We start from the raw sequence: 25,698 nt of genomic DNA on the forward strand, positions 1-25,698 counted from the left end.
CTACGCTCTTCTTCCTTTCCGAGGCGGGATCTGGAGCATGCGGCCGCGGTCTCAATTTGGAACTAACACTGTATTCCTTCACTGTCATACTGGGAAATTAGAAAAAGGTGATTGTGCTGACCATGTGTATTTGATTGATCACAAATTGACAATACTGCAGTGAGGGGTACAATGAAAGCTTTTAAAGTTTCTTTGTTTTGGTATTTTCACGGTTTGATTGTAAAGATATATTAAGTTTTCGCTTAATTAGTTTTTTTTTAAATTGATAGTGATGTGCGAAACTGAAGAAAGACACAAGCCTTTATGAAAAGTTTCGGGAAAGGGGTGGATGCTTTCATTGTAATGTAGTGCAGCTGCCCCCCCACATACCGCAACCGCACCTGAGGATTTAAGTCTACGTGGTGGTGCCCACATACACAGAAAAATTGCTCGTTGCCCAACTAAAATAGCTGGCCGAAGGAGCTCTCTGCAATCTGGGCCTCAATTATGAACGCTATCTGAACATATCGAGACCGTATACTTAACTTCTATACAATCCGTATCTACCTCGGTATGTTTCGATTTGTCATCTCGATATCATATGATCGAATAGAACCGATGAATGACCCCGAAAATTTAGTCCGCGTTCCTTACTTTATTAACATTTATAATAGTTCTCTTTTATTTTTTAAATAGGCTTCTGTGATAAAAAGTGCCCCCTTCAAAGCGATTATAAACTCCAATAAATCCCAATTCAAGCAAAAAATGCTCGCTTGAACATGATTTTTATATTAATTTTGAATATTACCAAGACGATATACTTAACGATCGTCTGTACTTATCTACTGAGCGATTACAAGGCCGCTTTCGATACGTACACTCAGAAAGATAGAAAAAAAGATGGAAAAAATATAATAGCGACTTTCTAACGCCTAGATACTCTTATATGTTAATAGAGCAGAATCTAGCGACATTATTTTTTGCATCTAGCCGCTCGTTTTCAAAACTGACAGTTATGTTAGAATTTAATTCAACTTAAAAATTTACTTATTTCTATCTCATATTTTTAACAGGCTTTTAAGAAAAAAGTGCTAACCTCGATAACGAATAACGATAAGAACGATAAAAAAATTTACCAAATCGTAATTAAAGGAAAAATTGCTCAGAGAAACAAAATTTTTGTCACTTTTAATGCGTAAATAAACGTATCGAGGGGTTGTAGACCCGTCGATACAAACCAATCTACTAAAATAAAAACTTGATGGTGGGGGTGATCGGTAGTGTATCTTCGTAATCTGTCGAGAGAATTTATCGCCTGGATGTTCTGCGCTGTAATTCACCACTGTAATTTGGTCTCGTGGCCTGTTGTGGTGCAAAAAAAAAGAAATTAATTAACAAAAGCATGTATCAGGGGCGATTCGTCCAAATAAGCGATTATGCACAGCTTACCAATATATTTGACTTTGGATAATAATGTTTTATAGTAACTATGTTTATGGGAAAATAAATCAAATAATTATTAATCATTATAAATCACCACTACCGTTTATATCTTCCTAAAAAAAACTATGAAATGCGCCCAGCCCGTTCTCAGTGAACGATGAAACTAGCCGATTACCTCAGCTTATTACTCCATACAAAAAAGTACACTATATTTAACATCTTTAACCTAATCGCGTTTTTTCAGAACAACAAGCTTGCCGATTACAAATATTATTTGAAGATTCTGTATTTGGAAACTAGTATTTCAAACATTATTTCTGAATGACTATTTTTCTTTGATAGGAAACCGTTGACATATTATATATCACATACGACATGTGGCGTTCAACATGGCCGTTTTTGGCATTATTCATTTTAAAAGGAATCGGCCAGTGCTTAGAAGTGTTGCAATATAATAGTGTAAAATAAAGCTTCGTAAATCGCGAAGTTAATAATATTAGTTGTTTGGGTTGATTTTCACAGAACCACAGAAAAAATAGCCATTTATAATTATATTGCTTACATAGTATGTACTTGCATGTAGGTACAAATGAATAAACATTTTTTGTAAATAACTTATTTCTGAAATGACCGCTCGCCACTGGCATGTACCTATGTATAAAAGCATGTAAGTATAAATTTTACTGGTACTAAAAATAAAATAAATAAAATAAAGCTTGTATGTACATGTACGGTATATTCGACAGGATCTATAACAGGGCCACGGATGGTAGCGAGAAGCTTCATTCGGGAATCATAGAGAGGGGTAAAGGGACAAGACCACAGGATGTGTTCAAAAGATTGATTATGATATCCGCAGCAGCACGAACACATTTCACAACGTAGTGCACAAGAAATGAAGATATACTTCTAGAATTTTAAAGGTGTTTACTTTGATAATATGATAACAGTAAAAGCACTGCCTCCACATAACCGATGCCGTTTTCAAGTCTTTACAAGCAGACAACAGTCGGCTATCTCCGACTGTTACATGCTAGAAAAGTCGGCCTGCGGGCGTTTGATCGGCCCTTCGGGCCTCTGTTGTTTAGGATCATGAGCACCTAGAAATATCGCTCCTTTGGGCCTTAGAATTATTTTTTTATTGTTCGGAGTAATCTAAATGTAATAAAGAATAATCTCTTACTTAAAATAATGCTAACAAAAACAATGTTTACAGATTTACTAAATATCTACTTTGTCGGCCTCGGGGTGCAGTGGTCAGCGCGTTTGCTTATCACGCAAGAGGTCTGAGGTTCGATTCCCGACATGGTTGATATAAAATATGGAAAAGTTGATATAAAAATTTAAAAAAATATTTATTTAAATATGTGTTTTTACACTAGAAGATTTCATATTCTGGACTAACACCTAAGGCGTAAGACTGATCATCTAACCTTCATGTAACAAAAATGAGCTGGTTACACTGCGATTGATATACCAATGCAGTGCCCTATGCACCTTTAGGTGCGGAAAGGAAATGGTGATGATGAATATAGAATAATCTCTCACTCAAAATAATGCTAACAAAACCACAGAAATTTTACAGATGTTTATTTATTTGTGTATTATATATACGACCTAAGCCTAAGACTAATAACAGTTACATGTAAAAAAAAATATACAAGAAACTGAACAAAAATAACAAAAAATTATGTAGCAAAGATAAACAAGTGGAATAAAATAATGGTATATAATATATTCATCAACACGATAAACATAGGTCAATTAGATTTTTTAATTTTTTATTATTATTATTTTGTTAACTTTATTAAATAACTCATTTAAGGCATGTTTCACATTTTGTAAAATGTTTCCCTCGGCACGGGACACCCCTCCCCAGTGAGGGAACATTATTCTGTATAAAAAAAAGAATACAAACAGTGTAAAATTTTAACTAAAATGTTTTTTATTTTCTGTATGAATTATATGTACACATATGTATTTACTTGTTTACTTAGTGACAATGTGCTAAAGCGATTGTATAAAAAAACCTTTCTCTGGTATAACGTTTATAACGAGCAAATTCAATCGGTCCCATCTTCCTCGTAATAACCACGTTCGACTGTATAGACAAAAAAATGTAAATAAATAAAAGTGCTTAGCTTCCTTGTTGACGTTTTCTTGGTAATTTTCTATCTTGATTTGATCAATAGATTTCATTGAAACACGACATTCGATCGGGTCTCGTTGAACGAAGTGTGGCAAAAACCCTTTCGTGACAATAACAGTACCTACCAATGAGACAAATACGGTATTGTGTTGAAAAATACACGAATTTTGACTTGTGAGCATTGAAAAGAAATCAAGAAACGGGTAATTAGCAATGCACGAATAGGCAATAATTTATTTGGCAAGTAAACGCACGGGTAAGCGCGGTTGTATATTTCGAAACCACAATATTTTATAACAAGGTGAATACTGCCGTCATAAGAAAAAAGGCCGTATTTAGGAGTACATAGAAGCCAATTCTGAGGAAATTTGCGTTTAATCATATAAACATATTACAACAGAGATGAAGAACATTTAAAAGTAGGTAATATAGAAGTCCAGGCATCTACAGGGCTTATGACCTGTCAATGGCTGGTTTAAGTGGCCACTTTACACACTGTGTAACATTCACCATTCTGCCTATATTTGTACATCTATATTCCTTCAATTCGTTCATCTGTTGATGTTTGTGAAGTTAAAGAGCTGAAACCTTTATTTATGCGGGTGAGATTCGTCTAATTGAATTATTTCACCTACATACTAGGCAACGCCTGAAAATATTATTTTTTCAATTTCTATACTTCTTCATGGACCAGGTAATTTATCAACAATATTTTGAGTGAAGAACATTTAAGAGTAGGTAATATAGAAGTCCAGGCATCTACAGGGCTTATGACCTGTCAATGGCTGGTTTAAGTGGCCACTTTACACACTGTGTAACATTCACCATTCTGCCCATATTTGAACATCTATATTCCTTCAATTCTTTCATCTGTTGATGTTTGTGAAGTTAAAGAGCTGAAACCTATTTATGCGGGTGAGATTCATCTAATTGAATTATTTCACCTACATACTAGGCAACGCCTGAAAATATTATTTTTTCAATTTCTATACTTCTTCATGGACCAGGTAATTTATCAACAATATTTTGACTTCTATATTACCTACTCTTAAATGTTCTTCATCTGTGTTGTAATATGTTAATATAAACAGCTCCCCAGGGAGTTGAATCCAGTCCTTGTCTACAAAAATTTGGACAAACTCAAAATATTGTTGTTTAATCATATAGTTTAGTGTAGAAAGGATTCATTGAATCACTTATTAACGTCAATAAATTAAAACTATATAATACAATTCAACTATTAGTCAAATAAACCCAACAAACGAATAAATTTAAATCAACAAAGTAAATTCAATAAACACGAATCTAACGCCAAGCTGTCTTGTCATGTCTTGCAAATATTGTTCGACTCTATAGTACAGCTCTTTCCAAACAGCCCGTGCTTGACATAATCTTTTTGAAAAATTGTTGACAAAAGAATGATTATTTTAGCAGTCTAGTAGTGGGCACAATTACCGCACATTCACGGAGACTGGACCGCTGTGCACGTGCAAACCACGAGCCCACTGCGTGATTGGCCCATTTCACACCGCGGCAAAAATCTACACGGCATTATAAAATACAATACGGTGGATCGATATTTATTGTTTTGCAATCATTTGTTTATTTTATGCCGGCAAACGCAATAACCAGTGCAACATGAGACTGACTAATCTCCGGTCGATTTCCTTTTGCAGGATTTTTACCAGAGAGTACCGTTATAATTCAAATATCTTTATCACCTCTTTTATAACCCGATTTTAGAATCGAGTTGTGGTCCCGTGGCTAGTGTTGCGGACTCACGGATCAAAGGTCCGAGGTTCGAACCCCACTCTACCCCAACTTGATTTCCATTTTCTAATAGCGAGTTATTTACACTAATGTAAGTAAATATTAGTATGTATATAACCACTTACCGACTTTTTTAGTGTACCGGTGTCGAGACGTACCCGTCTCTTCATCAGGACACTCACTACACCAACATGCAAATACTAAAATACACCTCCACCTTTACCATCACCGTAGTATATATAAAGTATTTCCAAAAATACATAAATCACATGCAGATTTATAGATGCGAACTCCACCATGTCTAAACACGCATTAAGCTTAGTTGAAAAATATTTAATCTTATAATAAAGAATTGGAGGAGACTTGGGAAATGAGTAATTTACAACTCGTTGAAAATGGTCACCAAAATTGAAATATTTGAGAAAATTATAAGAACACTAATATTTTTTTATATTTTTATATATATTTTTTAAATTGAATATATTTACCGAGGCATTTTCATCGATATTTTTATTAAAATAATTTACTATGGAGTTTTATGTAAAAAAAAAAGAAAAACATAAATGTTATTAAATTTAAATAGGTACAAACGAATCTAATAAATGTCATACGACTATAATTTTACCGTGCCGTTTAGATTAAGATGATATGTGTGAAATAAGCTATTCTCCGTCGGATATCACTCGGCTGGTTTGTTTATTTGGAAATTCTTGCAATAGTGAACAGACTTTAGCAAATCTTTATTTCTCGTGTTAAGCCTATGGAAATCTCTGTTCTTCTTCAAATGATCAATATTTTTATGTACATATCAAGTTTTCATAAATATATTAACATGTGACTGTCAATGTATTGATTTCTTTAAATTTATCTGATTCTTCGTAAATGAAGATTGTCGGAGCTTTATAGACAAAGATATTTATTTTGTAGCACTTATATCGAACCATGATCGTCAAAACATCGTAACCAACATTTCATCCTCTAAATTAATAAGGAATACACTTTGAGAATAACACTCTGTTCCGAATATAAAATTTATTATAAAAAAATATTTAAAAAAACAACTTCGTTTTTAGACCTTTATTTTTCCTTCCATCTTTACTAGAAATATGACAAAAAGACTGGGCTCATTAGCTCCATATGTTTAGATTTAATATTCAGTAAACACTGTTAATAAAAAGGGTAAAGATGAATCACTTAGTTAAGAGTAATAGGTTGTGGTCCTGTGGCTAGTGTCTCGGACTCACGGACCAAAGGTCTGTGGTTCGAATCCCACTTTACCCCAACTTGATTCCATTTTCTAATAGTGAGTTATTTACAACTCGTTGAAAATGGCCCTCAAAATTAAATATTTGGGTAAATCATAAGAACGCAAATATTTCTTTTTAAAAAAAAAAAAAAAAATATTAAACCATACAGAAGCTTGTATGGCTTTGAAACCTAAGTGGTCAAATTAGTAATAAGAAAAATAAGTGGTTAAAAACAAAGTTGTTATTTACATTTTTACAATTGAAATACATTTTTTTTGCACCACAACAGGCTAGGAGGCCCAATTACAGTGGTGAATTACATCACAGAACACTAAGGCTTGAGAAAAATCACATTTATTTTTAGTGTTCTCACCGGAAATCGAACCCAGAACCTTCCGAGTGTGAGTCAAGCATCTTGATTACTACACCACGAAGGCCGCCGTATATATTATTTATATTACAAAAAATATGCCAATCGGTTGCTCCGCTGAGACGTGAAGGAAACACAAACAACAAACACACTTTCGCACATAGAATTAAGAATAATCCAGCATAGAATCATATTTAACATCGTATTTTGCCAAAAAAAACCCTACTTTGCCCCCACTTTCGCCGGGCGCATGCGTGAAGTCACCGCATAATGTTGCCAGACCTCGAAAAATATAATCATAACACAAAAAATGTAAATGTAAGTATGTGTATATTTAAAAAAAAAACAATTTGTTAATTTCTCTTAAATTTTATAGTACACGTGGGAACATTGATTGACACAACAGGGATAAGTAAAGGGTCATTTAATAAGTCATTTAATTAATGAACTTTGAACTTAAAAATAAAACAACTTTTGTTTTACATAAAACGGATATTTTTAATATTTTATGTTTTAAAGATAATGTCAGTCAATTGTCCACCATGGCGTTGTTTAATCCGAGAGGTCCAATTTCCATTAGTACTCTTATTAGATGAGCAAAGTAGCGTAAAAAAATGACTACCCTGGCAACACTAACAAAATGTCCATTTTGTTTTATTTGACAATCTGACAGATGAAAAAATAATTACATTTTTAAGTAATGCATTTGCAACTTACACATGCATTTGCTATTTAAATGTGATTCCATCCTGTTTCTTTGAGATCCCAGCAATATTTCTACACTTTAAAACGACACAACACGGCATAGTTGAATTGAAATCGGGAGTTGCGTACTGAGCGATGTCTACAAAGCAACTAATCTAAACGTAAAACTACTCCTTTAAGTTTAGTCGCCTTTCGTTTGATGCGCGTATGTGGTTTCTGGACTATTCTTAATTCTATGCTTTCGCATTTATACTATCAGTATGGATTTTGTTCCGAATAAATATTTTATTGATATCAATAAATATCTCCCGTAAAATATTGTTACCAAAAAAATAAATATCCAAAGCATCGTTACCGACGAGGTAATGGATGTTTTGGCGAATAAGGTTCGATATGTTTTATGGCAAAAATAAATGTTTTATTTTTTATAGATAAATTTCATATGTATCGTGCCAATCCACCCGGTCCGGTAAAATTACGGTGAGTGGATAAAAATTTAATATTTTCTTTTTTCGTTTTATTTCTTAAGTTTCTACTCGCGGGAGAAAATTTTGCTAAAGGAAATCGAGTAAAGATTACTCGGCCCTACGGTGTACTGGTTCATTCGTTTACCTGGCAGTTAAAATGTCCACCCTATATTTTTTTATCGGGCGGTGTGGAGTTTTGAAACAAAAAATATTGTTTATAAATGAATATTTGGGAGATTGCGATTGAATCCAGACTCGGGCAAGGACACTCGGGCAGGATAGAGATGAATAATTATTAGAACATGTTGCGATTTAAATTTTCTTGAAATTATGGATTAAAAAAAATTAATTAATTGAATGAATAGGATATACTTTCGTTAAAATTTTCTCATTTTTAGTGACAAAAGAATTGTGTTCTATATCAGCACTCATTTTTTAACTTTTTAATATCTATCGTATTCGTCTAAACTACTCTTTTAAGAGTAGTTTAGTCGCCTTCTGTTTGATGCGCGTATGCGGTTTCTGGACTATTCTCAATTCTATGGCTACACTCTTTTAGATTAAAATTTTTAGATTTACTATTCGACATTTCATTTTTAAGTTCATTGGGCAGTTTATTCAATTGGGAACGGCTAATATTTTCACGGGTTTATTTCACCTGAAGATTTTTCGAGCTTTGTGTATTGTGGTTGTGAATATCATGATTAAATGTGTATTTTAAATTTGTGCGTGCAGAAAAGTTTATGATTTTCAAAATAGTGTTGGTGATGTCATACAGTGCCATTACTTATATTTCACCACTAACTATATTGTATGTAGCTAGAAAAGGAATAACATGTCTATTTATTATTAGATACCGTGGGTACCTCAGCTTACGTAATTTGTACATTTCCTAGTTAAGAATATCCGATTATGAACGGTACACGATGCGTTCTGAATACTAAATATACAACAATAATATTATGCATAATTTACAGTTCTCTGACCACAGCCATTGACGAAAAATAAATAGACAAGTTATTTACTTACCACATGCATCTCAGATTAACCAAACGTTGGGTTGTGATAGTTATTTATTTCTAGGTTCGCTTCCAAAGAAAAACTACACATCGCCATCGTTGGTATAAAATGGATGCATATTCTGCTTTTCATACAGAAAAGTTAATTTTACTTTGTAGATATAATTGAAGATAAGGACGTCATACATTCACCTTGACGGTATAGTTGAAAATAACTTCTTTTGAGCGATTTTGAATGTTTAATGTTTTGGGTAGGTACATCGATATGAAAAAAGGGGAAGCGTACGCCACGGTACACATATCTACGCACTAAAATGACATACCTTCAGTATGACGTCATAGTTGAAGAGAAAATTGTCCCGACCGATTAAGAAGATACACTACCGATCCTGCCACCATCAAGTTTTGATGTTAGTACATCGGTTTGTATCGACGGGTCTAGAACCCCTCGATACGTTTATCTACGCATTAAAAGTGACAAAAAAATCCACCGAGCAATTTTTCCTTTGATTTATTTAATTTTATCGTTCTGAGGTTAGCACGTTTTTTTTTAAAAGCCTTTTTAAAATATGAGATAGAAATAAGTAAATTTTGAAGTCGAATTAAATTCTGACATAACTGTCCGTTTTGAAAACAAGCGGCTAGATGCAAAAAATAATATCGCTATATTCTGCCATATTAACATATATTTAGGCGTTAGAAAGTTGCCACTGTAAAAAATAAATTTAATTATTATAATATTTTTTCCATCAGCTTTACTATCTTTCTAGGAGAACGAATCAAGAGTCGGCCTTGTAATCGCCCAGTAGTTAAATACAGACGATCGTTAAGCATATCGTCATGGAAATTGTCAAAAGTCATACAAAAATCATGTTCAAGCGAGCATTTTTTGCTTGAATTGGGATTTATGTGGATTTTTTTTTTTTTTAATAAAGGAGTTGCATACTTTTTGCCCTGCTTATTATGTACAAGGCTTATATTAACTGCAAAAGGTATGTTCCTTCTAATTTTTGACTATAGTGTGAGGATCTGGTGATGGAAACTCATACGGGAGAAGCCGGACTATTGACAGGCATAAGCAGATCTTCCGTTCAACTTTGAGAGCATTCGCCATTTTGTATCCTATTTTTATTTATTTCAACAATCACCTTTACTATTTTTACCATGTATTTATTTGGAGTTTGTAATGGCTTTGAAGTGGGATTTTTCTATCACAGAAGCCCATTTAAATTATAAATGAGATCTATTTTAAATGTTAATGAAGTCAGGAAAACGGACTAATTTTTGCGGTCATTCATTGGTCTGTTTCGATCATATGTCGGGATGACAAGTAGGTAGAACATACCGAGGTAAGTATACCATCTCGATATATACAGATAGCGTTCATAATTGAGGCCCAGGAGTAATGGCTATCTTCGTCCCCCATTCGTATGCGGAGAATCTAACTTCCTAAGCAATTATCTTATTACGAGCGGGTTATTGGGCTGACACGAGCATGTGATGTATAGTCTACTAGAATACATAGGGTACTCGCTTTATCTTAAGTCTTCCGGGATGTCACATTGCTAGAAATAACTCGCTGGTATTTCCAACTCAAAATTTCGCCTCCGTTTGATCGTTCCCGAGTAGCTAGGTATATTTAGGAATTTATCAAATAAGCTGATTATTTTGCAATTGCACGGCTCTTTTCCAAAATGGACGAATTCCGAATTATAATCAGGAATCGATACATTTTATTACAGTCTGTTTGAAGTAAAATAATGATAATATGTGGATAATAATAGTATTTTTCTATCCTGAAAACATAAGACCGGTCCACCTAATACACCAATGAATATTTTGATGATCCATGGTTTTGATTTTTTCCAAAACCAGCTAATTCCTGGAAACAGTCAGTTTTTAAAAAATACTTTTTTTGTGCATAACGGAAATAGTTCGTTTTAAAAATAACTGATGTTAAACTATAAAAACACCTAAAATGTTGTCAAAAATTTAATATATCAAATAGTAAACAATTTTGCGTCCCCAAATTGATGTGTGATATGAAACTCGATTTTCCGTATTTTGGAAACAGTCAAATTCGGAAAAGAGCCCTACAATTATTGGAATTAGTTAAAATGGGAAATGCTAATATTTTGGCAAAAAAGACATTGAAAATTCAGATGCACAAGGAGTTATTCCGCGTTTCGTTCGCACGTTTGCACTTTTCCGACGTTTCAGGTCGCATTACAGCGTTCATCATCAAGGTACGTATTCTGATGGGAAGTTAAAATTTATCTTCAATTTTATCTACTAGGTAAAGTGAATTTTTCAGTATGAAAAATAGAACATGCTAACAATATTTTTTTCTAAACACGTTCAATTACCGGTTACCGTAAAAGATACTTGCAATTTTCACAAAAATATACGCACTTTTATACATAAATATCGATATAAGTTTTACCGTCTCAGTATATACCGATGAAGTTAGCAGTTCATAATCCCGGCCCAGGGTTGGTATTTTTTTTTTGGCGCATCTCACAAGAGATAATTAGTTTAATTATTGACACCAATTATAGGCACCGGACGCCGCACACGCGCCTGGTAGGTAGGTGCATAAAATAATAAAATGAATAATCAATACAAAAGGTTAACATATCTCGATAGAACATATCCCTTGCACTTTCGAATTAATTTTATTTTATTAGTGTACACGGCACAAATGCCTTTTATAAACATAAACATAAATACATTTAACAAAACAGTGTTCTATCACACAATTATAAAACAATGTATCTATACATATTACACACTTGTTTTATACATTGTTCTATATAATAACTTTGCGATTTTAATACTTAATATATAATAATAGTAATTAAAATAAAGATAACGCGGTATATCCGAAATAGCAAATATTATAAATTATTGATTTGTTTGTATTATTTATAGATTTGTATAGTAGATTATTGTATTTTGTGTTTTTGCACCATAACAGGCAACTCCCGGGCTTCAGAAAGGTGATTTTATTTTTTGCGATCTCAATGGGAATCGATCCATGAACCCTCCGTGCGAGAGGCATCTAAACCATAGGTTCATCGCCCCCTTAGGCCGCCTCAACGCCCCTCAATTTTCTCTGGGCCTTCGACCGTCACCCTGAAGGCCTTCAGCGCCCACAAGAGAGCGTTATCGCCCACTTTGATAAAGACTGGTCTAAACCATTACAGCACCAACCCACTCCAGTCTGTTTGTGGTTAACTGGAAAATATGTTATAAATAGCTTAAATAACACTGCCGTCATAAGAAAGAAGGACGCATCTAACATTTTTTCGAAAATGAGTTAAATACATATTTGAAATCAGGAAAAAATACGCATCGACTGGTACTTGAATTATTTTCCTAAAATATTCACAAACCTATTATTTTCACTAATAAATGAGACTTAACTGCAAAAAGTTTGGAAGATTGTTCTGACAAAAAGACAAAAAGGCTGTTCTGACTTATATAATTATAAAAGACTGATTGAAATACTTATTTTTTCTTCTATTCCGTTTTTAAAAACATCTGAAATTAATGTACCTACTTGTATTCAATTAAATTTAAGATCTGCTGGTAATTTCGAAGTAAATTGATTATTAGGTCGGCGTTACTAGTTTGAAAAGCAGTAAATGGCCAGTGACGTCTATTTTAATTAGTTGAGTAGAATCTATTGGCATATTAACACTAAAAAAGAAAGACATTTACTTAATTACTAAATAAACAGGGCGCTTCTAGCCAGAAACGTCTTTTCATTGCAGTATAACATATTTTTTTGTGTTTTTTTTTCTAAGAAGAACATGAAAATCATAGAATAAGGAATAGTCCAGAAGGAGCGTAGAATCATATTTGAAGACATCCGACTGTGTCTAATAATTCCCCCACTATGCCGTACTTTCACCGCGCGCATTCGTGAGGTCGCAGCATAATGTTGCTTGATGGCGAAAAAAAATTATAGCACAAATGTAAGGTAAAAAAAAAACAATTTGTTAATGTTTCTAAAATTTTATTGTGCACTCGGAAACATTGATAAACGCAACAGAGTAGATAAGTAAAGGGTCATTTAATAAGAGTAATTGTATTAATGAACTTTAAACTTAAAATATAAAATAAATTTTATTTTACACAAACGGATATTTTTATATCATGTTAAATAATATTTGATGTTTTGAAGATATTGTCAGTCAAATGACCACCACAAAGTTTTTTAATCCGAGATCCAATTTTCATTAATTCTCTCATTAGATAAGCAAAGTAGGGTAAAAAATTTACAACCATGGCAACACTAACGAAATTTCCATTTTGTTTCTTCAACAATCTGACAGATGGAAAAATAATTCAATTTTTAAGTAATGCATTTGTTATATACACATTCATTGCTAATTACACATGAAATATGGTTGCATCTTGTTTAGTGTGATTGCATCCTGGCATAGTTGAATTCAAATCAAGAGTTGCGTACTGAGCGACGACTACAAAGAAACTAATGGGTCAAAACGTAAACCTACTCATTTATGAGTAGTTGAGTCGCCTTTTGTTTGATACCCGTATGCGGTTTCTCGACTATTCTTAATTTTATGCTTTCACATTTATAATATTACGAAACGTCCTCCTTTCTCATGACGGCAGAACAATCTACGGTTGTATATTATATTACAAAAGTTTAAAATAAATAAACATTGAGTTCGATTGAATCGCGTTACCCGATGATTGTGCTCCCGTTTCTTGTTTTACAGAAAAAGTGGCACAATAGAAGCTTAATTACTAATTAATAGAGGCATTGTCTGCAATGCTAATCACACAAGCGTCAACAGTCGCTAGACAACTTTAGTACTGGGATCAGGTCACCAGGCTAAACGCAGAAATGGACATAAAAACCATATTTTTAACGAGAGAATAGGAGCCATTCTCTTTCAACAACTACATACTGTTTACAAAAACATTAAGAGGATATTCGGCGAAGAGCGGTTTGATGAATCATCCTCATTCCCTTTCGGCACCTTTAGTCCTTAAAATATAGCTTGATTAGAATGACAGTTGTCAGCAAAAGTGACGTCATAACTTTGTAGTAACGTCTAAGAAGTGATTTATATTGACACACGAAAAATCATTCGTATCTGGCGTGTTAATTTTTTTTTTTATACAATGCTTGACATATAAATCAACATAATTATATAAAATCAGCTTTAAAACAAAAAAAAACTAAAATAAACCTAATTATTAACGACGTTCTTACAAGGTTACTTCATTTTGCAAAAATGTTAGATGGGACAAATTGACCCATGTAAATCGATCGAGTAAAAAAATAATTCATTTGATGTTGTTCATGAAAAAAGTATAAATGTCTTATTTTTGGTGAATAATTGTTTAAAACACACTATAATAGGCTTGTTTTTGCGTTTTTATATCAATTTTCGGAAACAGAGTTTCATGTTTGCATGAAAACACTGATAAAATCGATATAATCGGTACATGATCTGTGATCAGTAATTTCCCATCACTAGTGACATTAATTTGGCAGCTGTAATTTTAATCAAGCTATATTTTAAGGACTATAATGATGCATGGGGCACTACATTGGTACGCTAATCGCAGCATATCTTGATAATTTTTGTAACATGAAGATAAGATGACTAATCTTAAATTTCAGGGCCCAGTCCAGGGGCTAAGAAATAATCTAGAGTAAAAATAATAAATATTTTTTGTCAAACATGTCGGGATTCGAACCCGAGACCTCCTTCGTGGTAGGCAAACGTGGTGACCACTACACCGCGATGTTTTATGAATATTTATTTATTTAATTTTATTTGGGATTTTTACAGCTATTACATAAAAAAATAAGTACAAATATATTAACAATACTAGAGCCAATTAAAAAATCTACTTTAAATCTAATAATACATAATATATAAGAAAAGAGTTTACGTAATTGTATGTGGGTGACGTTTTTATTCATGTGTGTGTGTGAATATGTGTATGTGTGAATGAATGAGGGAGTGGGTGCATGTGCGTGTGTAAATGAATATGGGGGAGGGTGCGTGTGTGGGGGTGCGTAAGTATATAAAAAAAAAACTTGTAATTATATAGAAAAGTGTACAGGAAAGAGCTTGGTTAGAAGTTTGATTATAAGAAATAAAAAATAAATTTTTAAAAATATACCTACTTTCGAAACCTTTTTGTAAATATTTAAGTCAAAAATGTCATAAATGATATTTTTTAAAGTATGGTAAATTTCTAAACCTTATTCTGAAAAAAAGCAATAGGTAGGTATATGAATATAGTTTTTCTCTCTCGCGAATGCCTAACTGTGCAAAAAAAAATAACTGCACGCAGGACTGATTATGCCAAACTAAAATTGATAGTATCAATGTCTCGTATTGCCGTTTTCCGCACCCCAAAACTGAAACGATTTAGATTTTTTTAAAGAAACAGTATCAGAAAGAAATTTCTGTGTTGGCAAGTTATGTTTTTAAAAAAATGGTTAACATATTTGTATAACACGCGTTCCGAGGAAGGCAGATAAAACTGGGCGTTTTTTAAGGTTTTTAAATGATCTTAGCTCCTATAAAAGACATTTATAAAAAATAAAAAAAACGGTAGGGACACGCCAATGGTGAGTATCTATAGTGTGTAAAAAAATCCCATATATCAATGAAAAGTATAATTTAGTGGGTATCTCTGTATTTCTGAGATTTCCCGGGCACCATAAAGTCGCGTTTGTTGCGTGTTGTGGTTCGGAACGGGGCACCCGGAGCAGAGAAATAATATGCACCAACATGAGCTCTAGCGATACTTTTCATCTTTTGGTTTGGTTCTGTCCAAATTTAGAAATAGGCAGGATTATGGAAAGGACGCCAAACTAGTATTCATGTTAAAAATATTTCAGTCAACACCCTGAAGCTAGACATACCGATGTTAATGAAGATTCCTTGTCGTCTGGTGATATTTAAATAAGAACGAATTAACTTATATGTGCGTTCATGCGTGTGTGCGTGGATGGCTCGGAGTGTGCATCCGGCATTTTTATTTTTATTTATTTTAATTTATTACCAATGATAACCTCCATGGAAAACGCAAATGTTAACAATTATTTTTTTTCTCAGTTGAGTTTCTTATTTTTAATTTTTTTGTCACATTTTAATGTTTACATCTTTTGTATAATTTATGAAAACTTAATTGGTCTTTTAATGTTAATTAATACTAATGGTATTTTAATACTTATTATGTATGATAATAAAATAACTAAATTCAACTTGATTAGACATTGATTTATACTTTATCCTTAGTAATTTATCCCTGTTTAATAAATTTTACACGTGTTAGCCTATTACAATAGAGATGAAAAACATTTTAGAGAATGGAATATAGAAGTACAAACTGTCATTTGCTGGTTTGAATGGCCAGTTATACACACTGTGTATCCACCATCCTGCTACTAATTCTAGTACTAACATCACGCCATTTCCCGTAGGAGTAGGCAGAGAGGATGGACCGCCACACACGTCTATCTTGGCATACATTTCTTCCACATTCATACATCTTGTCATATATGCCCTTCGGTTCTGCCTGCTTTTGACATGACCAGACTTAAGATTTTGGTTTATCTAATCATGCCACGTCTTCCTTGGTCGTCCTCATCTCACGTTACCGTTCATTTTCGCCATATATACTTGTTTTATCATTCTTTCGTCGTCCATTCGTTCTACATGACCAAACCATTTCAGAGACCCCTTCTTAATCTTATCAATTAAACCTGACTCAGATTTACACTCTCGCTTGATTTCATCATTCGTAACCTACATTTTCCACACATTCATCTGAGGGATCGCATTTCAACCGCGTTCACTCGGCTTTCGTCTTTCCTCTGCCAGTTCCATGTTTCACTTCCATACATAAATGTTGGGACTAAAACTCCGTTGTGCGCTGCCAGTTTAGCTTGGATCGACATATTTTTATTGGCAATTATTGTGCTTAGTGCGCCGTTCATTTTGTTGCCCGCATTCACTCTGCCTTCAACATCTTTTTCTACTCTTCCATCTCTTGAAAACATGCTTTACAGATACACAAATTCTTCTACTTGTTCAAGAAATTCATTGTTTACATTTATTATGCAGTCAGTAACAAATACCACTTTTAACTTACTTTCATTCATCACCAATTCGCTCTCCAGGCATGCATCATTCTGCCAATATTTTAACATTTATATTACTTAAATTCTTTCATCTGTTGATGTTTGTGAAGTTAGAGAGCTGAGACCTTTATTGATGCGAGTGAGATTCACCTAATATAATTATTTGACCTACATACTAGACAACACCTGAAAATATTTTTCAAACTTTATGTTTCTTCTTGGACCAGGCGGATTTATCAACAATATTTTGAATTGTATATACCTAGATAAAATATTTTTTTATGCTTTGTATTTTTTATCATTTTATATCCAATGCAAATTTGCTATCAACACTTTACACAAACCCTGTACAATGATTACCGTTTCTCACAATTTCACTAGAGAGCTTATATTGTTATTAAACATTAATTATACTTTTTTAAGGCAGACAACACACATCCATGTTAACAATGGGTGTGCCTAGTCTTCAGAGCGCATTTATGGGTCTCCAGAGCGACCGTTAGCGACCTTAAACCCGATATTCATAATTTAAGAACATGCTTAGAGTAAAGTGCGGTATTTTTGGCAGGCGTATGCCAGAATTAGGGACTTTAACCCTGCGACAAAAACTAAATAAATAACTTCAGAGGATAGGCGGTGGCTGGGAATTTCGATGAATGGGTATTTGGTGAATAAAATAAAAAATCCACTGAACTTCGAGTAATTCAACAAAAAACATTTAACATATTACAACAGAGATGAAGAACATTTTAGAAAAGGTAATATAGAAGTCTAGGCATCTACAGGGCTTATGACCTGTCAATGGCTGGTTTAAGTGGCCACTTTACACACTGTGTAACATTCACCATTCTGCCTATATTTGAACATCTATATTCCTTCAATTCTTAAACCAGCCATTGTTCTTCATCTCTGTTGTAATATGTTAATATAAACAGCTCCCCAGGGAGTTGAATCCAGTCCTTGTCTACAAAAATTTGGACAAACTCAAAATATTGTTAAAAAACATTTAGGTAAAGCTTTACTAGATTTTATTTGTTTTTTATTAAATAAAACCTCAGTCAATGGTACTTCGTTTCTATACGTGTGTACCATTTTCCGATTGAATAAAACCGTTTTTTTCTTCCTTTTTTCGTTTGAATGGTATATGTCCTTCTACGCGGGCACAATTAATTTATTTATATGCGTAATGGAGCATAGATGGTTGAACAATTAAGAGCGCCGCCGCCGCCTTCAGTAGCGTGAAGCGTGACAGACTAAATTGTGGACCCAATGTTAAATCCATCAAAGTCCATCGGAGACAATCTCGCTTCTCCAATTACGCACATACAGTGATTTAAAATTAAACCAATGCGTGTAAATGCTTCCGGTTAGGGCTTAGTTCGGACGCGGCCGAAACCGCGCGGTTTGGACCGCGGAAAAATTCATATACTACTCTGTTCAGACACGGGGTAACCTCGCGGAACAACAGAGCGGTTCAATCAGTTCAGTTCATAAAATTAAATATAAGTGCATATATACAGGTGTCCTTTAAACCCTGTCCTATCCGAAACCACAATGATCAGTGTGGGCAAAAATACATATTAGCATATTTAAAAAAAATATTTAGGACAAAGAAATCTTTTAAAAATAAAATATTTAAAAAACAAATGGTTGCTGACTTCTGCAGGGGAGAAGTGAGGGGAGCGCGGCGCAGTATCAGACTCCTCCCTGCCCTTTCTCGTTTCTGCCCTGCAGAAGTAAGCAACCATTTGATTTTTTTGATATTTTATTTTTTAAAATTTTATTTGTTCTAAAAAATTATATTAATGTGCCAATATGTCTTCTTGCTCATACTGATCATCGTGGTTTCGGATGTGACAGGTTTTAATTAACACCCTGTATATTCGAATAATTCGCACACTGCATATTCCATACCGCTGGTCTTTCCTCCACTTCATCGATAAACAGTTCGTTGTCGAAGCGCTCCATGATGACGATACAAATCCAAACGTGAACGATGAATAAAACATTTACACTACTAAGTTTGTTTCTATTTAACAGATTGAAGATTTTAAAAGCCATACACATGTCCATGGCAAAGCTCATCATTTTGCTGAAAACCGCACGTAAATCGGGCCAGATTTTATTCAGTCTATCAAGGACACACATACGAACATTAGCTTTTATATACATAAATATGTTATATAGATTATCGACGTTTCGCTGTCCCGTTTTCCGCAGCCGACTGCCAGTTATCGCGCCCTTCTCAAAACTGTTTTCCCTATCTGTTTGCAGATATGTTGAAATTACTTTTTTTTAATAAATTTTATTTTTATTTGGAATATTGTGACGGGGGACGGAAAGCAACTGAACGGCTCTTTTCACACATGCCACGCCAATCTACCCGGCCCGGTAATTTTACCGGGTACACCTTACAAAAGGTGACACATTTTGTATGCGTTTGTAGGATGTACCCGGAAAATTACTGGGCCGGGTAGATTTGCGTGGCATGTGTGAAAACGGCCAACGCTAACCAGAGAACGCTTCGTTTTCATTTTCTATTCACTAGTTTTAAATAGATTCCCTGGTAGTAATTATTTATACTTTTAAATGCAATAAATTTATTTATTTAAAAATAAAAAATACGCATATAATTACATTATTTTTTTATCATTGGGTCTCAGAGCTCAGAGTAATAATGTGTGAACTTATAGAGGAGCCCTATCACTATGTTTCATAGAACGCAAGCGATGTTGGTTTGTTGCTTATCAACAAATTGGTGGATACTTTGTTTTTTTTTGACAACATATTTATCTCCTAAATTGAGAAAAAATAGTATCGATCGGATGCTTGTGTCGCTGTGCTTGGCTTTGTTTGTAAATAACTTGGATATTTACGTTATATTAAATAAAAATCGACTATGATAAATTGCAGTATGTTTGGTTGCAGCAGTAGGAGCGTCAAAGGTGTTAAGGGAGACAGTTTTCACAGGTAATTGATTTCGAATATTTTCCCATGATTTACATTGATTTTTGGCATTTATTGTCCCGACACGTGTATCATGTCGCTTAAAAACTTTCCTTATATCAACATATTTAATTCAGATACTATTTTTTCTCAATTTAGGAGATAAATTTGTGAATTGAAATATGTTTACTGTTGATAATGACAGTTGATTACGGGCAATATGTCGGGGCCGCACTAGGCATCCATAATATCCATATAAAGTTTGAGTTTTTATCGAGTAGACGTCGATTCAAATTTTGATCTAAAATAGCAATGTTAACCTTGAAATCGCATATGAAATGACGTGTCCAAATTTCAGGCCGCTACGACTCGCCGTTTCGGAGATGTGACGGACAAACAAACTCAACACAGGACTTTGGTTCCATGGCGCTGGGATTTATGTCTTAATAGTAACATAAATATATTGTGAATAAAATGAAAAAATAAATAAAAAAATAAACACATACATGTATTTTCAGTTTTATAAAATAAATATAGGCGAATTATAGAAAAATAAATTGGAATAACCCTGCAATAATAAATACAAAGGTACATATTTAAAAGTATTTATTTATTTTTTTAGTTTTATTTATTTTATTATAATGAATAACCACAAAGTTAGTGCTTCAAATATAAACTTTCTATTTTTTTATGTTAACTCCACAAAGATGATTAAAATTGAGGAAGTTAGTGGTTTTCTTTATTATTTGTAATAGACTATCAAACTAAGCCAAAAATATTATTTTTTTGTATCGTACTACTTATCAGCGCTATGATTTTTAAAGTTTTGTAATTTTGAAATTACTCCGCCTGTGACGTAAATTTTTTTTAAAAGGGTGTTTTCACACCAGAATATTTCATAGTCCCTGGACTAGTACCTGAAGCGTAAGACTGATCATCTTACCTTCATGTAACAAAAAAAATATGATCAAGATACACTGCGATTGGTGTACCAATACAGTGCCCTATGCACCATTAGGTGCGGAAAGGGAATGATGATGAATGTGACGTTACAAGTTCTAGTAGGAGAGTTCTGCTTTTTTTGCCGATTAGTGAGTTGGCTTCTCGGCAACCGAAAATCTATCACAACACTCTATCATGGGTTGATTCTTAAGAACTTACGATTTCCTGTAGCACTGAACTTCGTCATAGAAACATGGATGTTTTTAATGTTACACTGAGTGTAATTAGATTGCGCTAGCCAATGACAGGTCATAAAGCCTCGTAAAAGCCAAGACATTCGTATTATTATGTATATTTTCTTTAGAAAAATGTGATAAGATTTCTCAATGACGCCAATATTTAAAAAAAATACCTAAATTAATACCCGAACAACATTGGTGGCGTAAGTATAGCCTGTGAGCTCGCCAATACATGACAGATGACATTAACATAACCATAGAAAAACATAGCAGTTGAGCTCTCAGAAGTAAAGCAACGTGAATGCAGCAATGCTTGAACTACATGTCAATAATATTCTAATAATAAATAATATTATTTGGCCCTACGGAACTTTAAAGCACACCTTGGTTTAATTACTAATAGTATTTTATCGGTTAGGTAGGTGTATTTAAAAAAAATGTTGCGTACCTGAAAAAAGCACAAATAATTATGTTTTTGTAAATGATGTCAGTAGCGACACTCAGAGAGTGGCTTTGTGACGTTTTGACATTTTTTATAAGAAATTCATGGCGTAGCCGAAATACTGTTATAAAAACGAGGATGTTTTTGTTGATTGACGTTAGCAGGCGCTACCCAGGGGCGACTTTGTGATGTGAGAAATTATTTAATAAAAGAGATTTATGGCGTAGCCGACATATTGTGATTAAAACGAGGATGTTTTTGTTGATTGACGTTAGCAGGCGCTACCCAGGGGCGACTTTGTGACGTGAGAAATTATTTAAAAAAAGAGATTTATGGCGTAGCCGACATATTGTGATTAAAACGAGGATGTTTTTGTTGATTGACGTTAGCAGGCGCTACCCAGGGGCGACTTTGTGACGTGAGAAATTATTTAATAAAAGAGATTCATGGCGTAGCCAAAATATTGTAATTAAAACGAGGATGTTTTTGTTGATTGACGTTAGCAGGCGCTACCCAGGGGCGACTTTGTGACGTGAGAAATTATTTAAAAAAAGAGATTTATGGCGTAGCCGACATATTGTGATTAAAACGAGGATGTTTTTGTTGATTGACGTTAGCAGGCGCTACCCAGGGGCGACTTCATGACGTGATGAAATTATTAATTTAAATATTTTTTTTCATTTTACATAGCGTAGCCGAGATAAGAAATTGTGTGGTGTTTCGAAATTTAACCGTGTAGGTAGCCGCCTAGTTACAATATTATTTTTGTATTTGTATAACTCCTGTTTTATAATGTTTATGTATTTATCGCTATAAGAATTAAACTAAACATAGTTTTTACTTTTAATCGCTATCCGTTTTTTAAATTATGTTTGTAACACTCAGTAATATTTATTTTTCAAGTATTCAATGTTATTTTTGCATTTTAATTAATATTGTTCATATAAAGCGTATTTTTATTTATTCGAATTTACTAGACTGTTTTTATTACAAAAAATAAAAATGCATATTTCTCTATGTATTTTTCTGTTATAAACAATCTATTAAAATAATACACATCAAATTTCCATTGTCTGTTGATTTTATTTGCAATCGTCTTTTTTTTCGATAGTTAAAACTCTAGGAAATTCAAAGACAATAAAATTTTTACTGTCATATATTGGCGAGCTCACACGCTATACATAGCCCAATCTTCTAACTGGATCAACCAGTTTGCGTTCTGCCAGACAGATTTTGAAAGTGTTAATGAAGTAGGTATGAAATGTTGTTATTATTTTTTGACAGAATAAAATAAAAAACAAATGAATACTGTTTAAAAACGAATTATTATAAGTGGGTAGCTATTATTTTATACAAAAATAATGTCATTTATTCATGTCCTGTTAAATTAACGTTAACGTTTAAAAGTATTTCAAATTGCGATTTTTTTTAATACCTAGTCATATTTGGTAATAGATTACAGTAATAGAATTATAAAATCCAAAAGCAAACTTATTATGTTGATGTAACTCGCCTCTACGCCTACGTTATTCGGATTCGGTAACGAAATTCTGGTTTAGCAAGCTGAGGCGATAAAATTATTAAACCTGCAGTTATAATTATTATTATTATACACGATCATGGTAATCAAATGCTAACACAGGTGTTGCTTTGGTAATGCAATGCAGCGTTCCTGTTTGTAAGGAAATGTGGGAGAATCGCATTGCATCACAGTCGTCGAACCATCGACACAAAAAAGTGAATAATGACCCAAGTGTATTTTGACACAATACAAAAACAAACTGCACCCACGAAGACAATAATATTTCGAAACGAATGACGCGAAACGACAGCTCGTTTAAGTTAACACAAATCATGCAGCCGAAACGTTAAACATACATTAAAAACGCAATTCCTGTCATAATAAGTCAGAAAATAATGATAATCACGACACATTAATATTAGTAAATTAATCGATAGCAAAAAACGGGCGATCGTATACAAAGTGCACGTATCGCGTAGCAATAATAAACTAACGTACCTTATTTGTAAAGATGATGGAAATCGTTCAACTTATAACACACACTTCACTTTAAGCTGTCTAGTTTTCACAACACAACAACCATACACAATGTCTCACTTTTCACGCATTTTCACGTACAAACCCGCGGGCCAGCCATGTTTTCTGACTTTTCTGTTACAGCTGATATTTTGGATTTTGGCAAGCCTTCTTCGCGCACTTCATTCTAGTGCTTTTCTACGGGGCCCTCATCCTTGTGAGTGAAATACAGCCTTCTCATTAACTGCGTGATTCAGCGATAGATGTCGCTATCAAAGGATTTCTGCTTTAACGTGGTTTGAGTCTTAAATAAAAGTCTCGCCAAACAGGGAAATTTGATGCACAAAATGTTTTCTTATACCCAGTAAAAATTGGAGGCTTAAATTGTTTCTTGAAAATGTACGAAAAAATATTTTAATAAAAACAAACTACTTTGAACGACGTCACTAGTCCATATAAATCAACCAATGATAAGAGAGCTGTGAAAGATTTCCGGTTTACTTACCGTCAACGGACCAATCGACAGAAGTGACAGAGATAAAGTGGAAAAGAACTTGAGACGTCACATGCGGAGTGATTTCAGAAATACAAAACATTAAAAAATCATTTGGAAAAAAAATAATTCATTATATAACTAACCTAAATGGTATGCTTTTGTTCTTATCAGGTTGTAACATAAAATGTAAAAAAAATAATTAAACCGCTGTCACCTAAAATTAAAGAAAATCACATGTGTCGTTGTTGTACGATCCTGACGAAAAAAAAAAATAAAGCAGTTTGATATTATGTAGTGTTCGATTAGTTGGAATGGAAATTTAAGTAGAGAATTGTAATGCGCCCTCGAGTTAATTTTTCTATTTAAGTTAAATTGAAAACTGAGGTCAAATATTTTTTCAATAAAACATCATTCCATTATCCTCACCTAATGGTGCTTAGGGCACTGGGCTCTAGCAGAGTAACATGTATAGATTTAAGGACTATTCTTAATTCTATTATGACATGATATTTTATTGGTTACATAAAGTCTTTGACGGTCTTACGATTTAGAAATATTATAACAAATAATGAAAACAGATTTTAGTGATTCTTAATAAAATGTAAAGGTAAATTCAGAATTAGATGTTAATTAAAAAAATTAAGAAAAATGAGGTAGGTAATTTGAAATGTTCGGAAGAATCGTATCTATCTTTATGAAGTATTAATAATAATGAAAAATATTTGCGATCTTATATTTTACCCAAATATATCAATTTTGAGTGCCATTTTCAACATGATGTAAAAACTCACTTTTGAAAAATAGGAACCGAGTTTTGGTAGAGTGGGATTCGAACCTCTGATCCATGAGTCCGCGACACTAGCCACGGGACCACAGCCTGGTTCGATACTTAACTGAATCACATCTTCCACCTTTCTTTCCAATTACATTGTCTTCTGATAGAGCACGCAAGAAAGTTTTTTTTTTCAAACTTATTTTACTTATATTTTAAGTATGCAATGTTTGCATACTAATGTCGGAAATTAGAGGATAAATTTCGTTCTTTATACATATTTGGACACACTCAAAATACTGTAAGTTCATAAATTGTAGGAACAATAAAAGGGAAAGAAAACCACAAGCTAAATTTTCATCATATATTATATTTTTGAAGATATAACCAATTAAAAATATACTCTGAAATTGTAGGTATAAAAATGTATCTGTAAATGTAACTATAGAAAAAAAAAACAATTCACATTGTGGAATTCCTTAGTAATTGTATAATTTACTCCCTAAATGAATTGTCCGTAACTGTCAA

The 25,698-nt window shown here is 33.3% G+C and overlaps 1 protein-coding gene across 2 annotated transcripts in view; it reads right to left on the bottom strand.

Annotated features, from left to right (window-relative positions):
* Nucleotides 1–24,148, bottom strand: part of LOC148273905 (uncharacterized) — a 53,795-nt gene extending 29,647 nt beyond the window's left edge. For both annotated transcript variants that reach the window (XM_088237982.1, XM_088237981.1), the window contains exon 1: nt 23,885–24,148. The gene's annotated coding sequence lies outside the window, so the exon portion shown is untranslated. The remainder of the gene's footprint in view (nt 1–23,884) is intronic.
* Nucleotides 24,149–25,698: the final 1,550 nt, after the last annotated feature.

Source organism: Micrasema longulum, unplaced genomic scaffold (genome assembly GCF_059751315.1).
Source record: "Micrasema longulum isolate JH-2025_06_02 unplaced genomic scaffold, ASM5975131v1 h1tg001806l, whole genome shotgun sequence".
Lineage (NCBI taxonomy): Eukaryota > Metazoa > Arthropoda > Insecta > Trichoptera > Brachycentridae > Micrasema > Micrasema longulum.